At 43.2% G+C, this 6,315-nt stretch overlaps 1 long non-coding RNA gene across 1 annotated transcript; it reads left to right on the top strand.

Annotated features, from left to right (window-relative positions):
• The first annotated feature begins 861 nt into the window (after positions 1-861).
• On the top strand, positions 862-4,191 carry LOC121695895. Its single transcript, XR_006026197.1, has 2 exons — positions 862-1,038; positions 3,724-4,191. It is a non-coding gene; the product is annotated as an uncharacterized LOC121695895 (long non-coding RNA).
• The last annotated feature ends 2,124 nt before the right edge of the window (positions 4,192-6,315 follow it).

The raw sequence follows: 6,315 nt of genomic DNA, 5'->3' as shown, positions 1-6,315 counted from the left end.
GAGAAAGAAAAATGTCTGGAACTCTTGTATAGGCTCCAATGGATTATGAGGCGTCCCCAGAAATAAAAACAAGCTCAATGTTGGTGACAAGCGGCATTGAATGAGGGGGGGGGGGGGGGGGGCATCTCCTCTGTCTTTTGTAAGCTGAACTTTACATCAAAGTGCTTGATTAATTACTGATAAGACACTAATAAAATATTAATGCATTTTGTAATTAATCGTGTTTCAGTGCTGTGTGTCTAACCACCCCCAGCTAAGTCTACTTTTTGGCTTTTTATGTTGTGTTTGCATGTATCTGTGTGTGTGTGTGTGTGTGTGTGTGTGTGAGAGAGAGAGAGTGTTTGTTAGTGTATGTGCTGTCTTTGAAATGGTCAGCATTCGTCTTCCTGCACTCCCCCGACCAATTTATAAGTTAATGGCTATCTTGGAATACCCCCCCCCCCCAAAAGAAAAGAATAACACCAAAAAAAAAAACAGGGCCCTCCATCATTTGGGAGCTCCCTTTCAAAAGAGTCAAATGTAAAGGAGTGATGATGAGGTCACAGAGAAAATGAGCTCTTTCCCTTTCAAGCCCCCACACATAATGAGGGAGATTAGCACTCTTCGTTATCTCTCTGTTGAAGCGCTGTCAATATCTTTTCTCTCGTGCCTCATTAGAAAGACTCACAGCTGCCCTTTTCACCAGACGCAATTTCCACCAATTGTTTCATGGTTTTAAAGCAACACCAAAGAACTTTTCCTCTGTCGCACGCACTATTTGTTTATCCAGCACTGGCTTTGGAAATAACGATGTCCACAGACAAGGTAGAATATGTTGCATGATTTTATGAAAGTACGATGTATTGCAACATCAGATGCAAGTCAAATTTGTAGTTTCTTATGTCTCATTCCATCGAACTACAGATCCGCTACCCGATCTTGCAAACTTACATAGTGTTGTTATAGCCGATTGAGGGCCGTGAAGCGAATGCAGAAGTGCCGTTCACCCTGTTACAAGTTGATGAAGCACTGAAACGATTTTGGAAACATTATTTTAAGGTACAAAAAACTCTTTGGTGTTGCTTTAATGTGTTTAAACAGCATGTGAAATTTCCACGAAAAGTCATGGAATAATTTCTCTTTTTATTTGAATGTATACAAAAAGGGGCAAGGAATATTCTATATGTATATACAGTATGTACTAGTTCATACAATACAGAGAATTCTTAGGCTTTCTGCTGAAGAGTATTTCAATGCTCAATGTGCTGCTCTAAGAATATCGCTGGACTGAATGTTTTTTTTAACAGATTAATTCACAGCTTCACAACAACAGGGCACATACAGTGCATAACATACAGTACAATAATAAATATTGGCAATTTGAAACATTTACATTGTTGATAGTGGACTATTGTGATAAGAAACATTGAGTCCCTTTAACATGTGATATGAGACATGTGAAAGAATTTGATCTGTTGGTGTATTTAAATGTTAAATAAGTGTTTTGTGTTTTGTGTGGCTTTTTGTTGATGTCAATAGATTTTCAGAGGTAATTTGTGAGTAAAGCACAATATTTCTACACTCACTTGCTCTGCTGAAGCTCCCAGTGAAATGAATAGCAAAGAAAACATCCTGGTTTATGTCCATATACTTTCATGCAAGTGTCCATGTGCGAGTTTGTGTGTGTAAGTGTGTGTGTCTGTTTTGTGATGTGATAAATGTCCCCTCTCTCATAATCTATGTGCTTCAAAGTATGATATATGTGAGGGTGAACTTTGAATTATAAGCCGAACTGAAGCTCATAAATCTTGTAACTTTGGTGAGAGGTGTTCTCCTCTAGGTGTGTGTGTGTGTGTGTGTGTGTGTGTGTGTGTGTGTGTGTGTGTGTGTGTATGAGTGAGTGTGTGTGTGTGTGTGTGTGTGTGTGTGTGTGTGTGTGTGTATGTGTGTCTGCATTGTATGAATAATGGAACCGTGAGTGGTCAGCTGGTTCAAGTCACTGACTTCGGCTGACTGTCTGAGGGGAGAGAGATGACTCTGTCCACTCCCCTTTGTGTATGTGTGAGTGTGTGTGTGTGTGTGTGTGTGTGTGTGTCAGTGTGTGTGTGCATGTGTATGTGTATGTATGTGTGAGTGTGTGTGTGTGCGTGTGCGAGCGTGTGTGTGTGTGTGTAGCTGTGGACCTTCAGCCTAAGGGAGCCCATTCATGTTTCTCACAGGCTACACCACTCCTACACACACCTGCACAAAGTCCCAGAGCTGTTGTTAGCCGTGGAACTCTTTGAAACATCAATACCTGGTCACTGTTTATATAAAGCATAAAGCACTATGAATGGGTTTGTAAAGGGTTATAATGTATTCATAATGCCCCATAAAGAAGTAGTAAGGACTGCATTCATAAAATTTTACAATGTTATAGTTTGCGCCCTTTTATCTTTAAGTGTAATAAAGCGTCTTTGTGTTGTTATGATGCATCAAGAATAATTTGTAAACATTTATGACTGTGTACAAAATGGTTTAGTATAGCTATAGTATTGGGTTGATGTAAAGTGTCCCTCCCCCAACAACCTTTCACTATTGAAACCAAATCATGGACTCCTTTAAGTTTATTGACCATCATAAAACATACTGAAATGGTGTGGGAGGTGACAAGAGAGCAAAGATGCCAATCAAAGCAAAGCTGCTATGTTTGACTAAACACTATTCCTTCAGTTAGTAAAAAAATGAAAGACATTGTTGAGAGTTTTGGGCTTCAGAAACTAAATGACCCCCTCCTTGTGTGGGAGTGTCCTGCTCCTCTCTCACCATGTGCGTTCTGGTCCCGGAGCAAAGGTACGGCAAGCGTCCAAGCGTCCCGACACACACACACACACACACACACACACACAAACACACAGGCCTCTCTTTGTTCCACACCACCGTTGGCTGAGCCTGATGAATGGGCTTTCTCTCAGTGAGTCCATCCCTCAAAGCCTCTGCGACAGTGAAAACGCCACAGTGAGGAAGAACTTGATGGGGGAACCATAAGACAGTCTATAAGTCTATATATCCATAAAATATGCCCTGGGACGTATTGACGTACACACACACACACACACACACACACACACGCACACACACACACACACACACAGACACACACACACACACACACACACACACAGGAGCGTTGGTGGCTTGGGATGCTTGCAAAAGAAATGCTGATGGCGTAAAGAGAGGAAAGCCTGTCCTCGCCCTTGTCAACACTCCGCCCCATCCACCATCACTCACCGTCCCTTAGCAGACACGGCCTTGAGGCGATCATCGGTGGGCAGGGAGGGTGGGGGGGGCAGCACACTCAATCATTTATGAATCCTAATCAAAGGCAACACAGGCGAACAGAATGTTAGAAAACACAGAGTACTTGTTGGGAGTATGACAATTCTATTGTGCTCACAATGACTTACTGTTCTTCGCTCATAACCAAAATTGATTAAATTCACAGTCTGGATGTGTTTGTGCAATAGAAGTGATGGAAAGTTGGCTGGGGAAAGGGAATTGGATGTGGCTTATGAGGAAGGAGAAAGTCTTTTGAATCCCTAACCATTTTCCCCCTAACAGCCAAAATCAAGAGATACCAAATAAGTATGCAGGAGTGCCATAAATATTCATGCAGTGTGAATATCCATAATGAATATTCATGAAACGTGTGTGTGTGTGTGTGTGTGTGTGTGTGTGTGTGTGTGTGTGTGTGACTCCTCTCAGGCCTGATCTCAGAAAAAAACCTTGTCTCCCAGGGAAAGCAAGGTGCTGGTCCTTGCAGTTATCTTGGTTGCCACGGCGGAGACAAAAGCAAGCTTTCTTATGACTTCTTTATCCTGGCGCGTGTTACTGAAGCAGGTCATGTTCCTCAGACTACTCAATGCAACGAAGAAATGAGGACAGCCATGCTTACAGACACAGGTACAAGAGACTAGACACCTCTGCCAAGTTATGCTGGATGAAGACACATGATTAGGAAGGCTCAATACCATCAGGTGAAGGAAGGGAAATGTGTATTCAGGGAAAACTATATCATTAAACTGGAGAACAGAATGTCCATAGAATTTTGTACTATGTTAAAGCCGATGTTTGGCTACAATACATCTGATCAATCTGAAAATCTGAACACTAAACTGTACATTAAGGCAATGCATACAATCTGATTAAAACAATTTGATAGCAGGGTATAAATTGACTGAGATGGTCGAAGTATTTTTCTGTGTTTTGTTGAAATTAAGCCATAATAGTTAGGGGAAATTTACTATTTTATAGCAACTACAAAATAGAGACACTGATACTTATTTTGCACAACCATTGTAGTACAATAAATAACTCTCAACATAGGCCTCAATGTCACAGGTTCAAACATGTCTATATAAGCAGTAGATGTGTCCAAAGCTGGAGCTGAACAATCACCAACATGAATGAAAAACAAATTTGTCAATGTGTCCTGTTCGGTTAATCAGACAGTGGACACAAATGACCTGAGGAGCCCTCTCCATAATTCGTGGCTGGAAGGGTACACACTAGTCAGGGTACACATGCTGCAGTGCGAGGCCCGGATGTGTGAGAAAGATTACTTTTCAAAGCGGCTGATTTATGTATGGCAATGGCAATCCCTTACAGGTTGTTTGCAACACTCACCCCCCACCTTCCTTCATTCTAATCCCCAAACAGTGCCTGTCTCAAAGCCCTTGATACACACTTAGCCTCGAGGTGAAATGTTTGATAATATAACTACTGCTACTGTCATAGCATTTTGTGTGTGTGTGTGTGTGTGTGTGTGTGTGTGTGTGTGTGTGTGTGTATGTGTGTGTGTGTGTGCACGCGTTTACATTACTCAGAGCGGGGGACAGTAAAGATTTATGTGAGATGGCAAAGAATGAGGGGCAAAAAAGGAAAACGTTGGGTGAACAGGGAGGGAGAAAAATATACATTGATTAAAAGCCCGAGATAGACCATCCAACGCCGCCCAAGGAACATCAGTTACTTTGCATTCTGACACTGCGATTGATAACTCATAAACGCGAGCAGGAATGACAAATGCCGACGGAAAGTGGCTCTGACAAAAACGATAACGGTGCAGGCCCTGGCAGTCTCGGGGGGAAGGGGAGAGAGAGACGGAGAGACGCAGAGGTATGGGGCAGGGCGCTGTTTAAAATATTTAATCATTTGATGAAGGCTGCAATATGCCGCTTGACCCTGGAGGAGAGTGAATGTCATGAGGAGCATCAGACGTCGGGGGGGGCCTGGGAAACAGAGAACACAGAGAGGTGGGGGTGGGCTGGGGCGTCGGGTTTGATGTATTGTAATTCACATCTGCTGGTGTGTCTGTGTCTGCGATGTCTTCTGCATGTGGAAAAGAAAACAAAACATCTCTGTCTGCGGATAGAGAGATTTTGACGTGTGAGGGAGGCAGATGAGAGTCTGCCAGGGGTCTGCAGTCGTAATGCATACAGTCTTAGATTGACCCTAATTACTCAAACTGATGGGACTTAGCCATACAGTAATACATAGGCCAGTGTCCTCCCATGGGGATCAGAACCTGGTTACAAAATGATGCACTGGGATAGACATCCCTTGAATCACCAACAGACATCAATATACATTCATTCTCTCAGTGTATGTGTGTTTGTGTTTCAAGAGTGTCGACACATTGATGAATATGCAGATCTGTGCAATATTTTGAATCATTTCATCATTTGATTTATTGCCCTTTGATATTTATATCCACACAGAGTAGTCACTCATTGCTGATCTGGCAATCAATGAGTCTGCTGTTTTGGACAGTCATATAGGCATTAGATCTTCTCTTTAGGGAGATCTTTGCCTTCGACACCGGCAGAGTGGATGCACAACCTGATTATACAAACAAAACTATAGACACAGGAGTCCAGATAGTCCAATATACTCAAACTCCCCTGACATCAAAACTGAGGTGTTCACCATCCTCATTGGCTTTCTTTGTCCTAACCTTTAACCCTGAGTTCTGACCTGTCTGTCTCTTCTGCCTTGCCGCCCCCACGACTTAAACCCTTCGTGAGGGGCAAAGCCAGCGGCGGCCTCCTGGGATGCCCAGATGGCCCGTGGCGGAACCCTGGCAGCCGAGCCAGCGGGATGCTGGGCAATATCAAAGACTTCCAACCCCCTCCAATCCCTCCTCCTGCAGGGCAGCCCTGCCTCGCCCGCAGCCCCATAACCGCTACTAATATGCCAGGAAATTAGTCCAGAAAGAACCCCCCTCACTCCACCATCACCATTCCGCCTTCAGCTCCTCAACAGCAAAACTCCATTCAAATCCTCTTACTTTAAATC

The sequence above is a fragment of the Alosa sapidissima genome, chromosome 21 (assembly GCF_018492685.1).
Source record: "Alosa sapidissima isolate fAloSap1 chromosome 21, fAloSap1.pri, whole genome shotgun sequence".
Taxonomy (NCBI): Eukaryota; Metazoa; Chordata; class Actinopteri; order Clupeiformes; family Clupeidae; genus Alosa; species Alosa sapidissima.
This window is presented reverse-complemented; position numbering and strand designations above follow the sequence as displayed.